We start from the raw sequence: 368 nt of genomic DNA on the forward strand, positions 1-368 counted from the left end.
CTGGCTTGCCCTTCCTTCAGTCCCTGCTCCATAGTTAATCTCTGCAACTCCTTCCGAGGGTATTTGGTCCCCCCTTTTAAGAAGGGGGGAAATGTCCACCTTTCACTTTCCTTTTTTTTAAGGGTTTATTTACTTTATGTATAGGAGTACACTGCCACTATCCTCAGACACACCAGAAGAGGGCATCAGATCCCATTACAGATAGTTGTGAGCCACAGTGTGGTTGCTGGGATTTGAACTCACGTCCTCTGGAAGAGCAGTCAGTGCTCTTAACCACTGAGCCATCTCTCCAGCCCCACTTTCACTTTCCTGATGGTCTTGTTTGACTATGTTTTAGTCTCTCTCTCTCTCTCTCTCTCTCTCTCTCT

The sequence above is a fragment of the Mastomys coucha genome, chromosome X, assembly GCF_008632895.1.
Source record: "Mastomys coucha isolate ucsf_1 chromosome X, UCSF_Mcou_1, whole genome shotgun sequence".
NCBI lineage: Eukaryota > Metazoa > Chordata > Mammalia > Rodentia > Muridae > Mastomys > Mastomys coucha.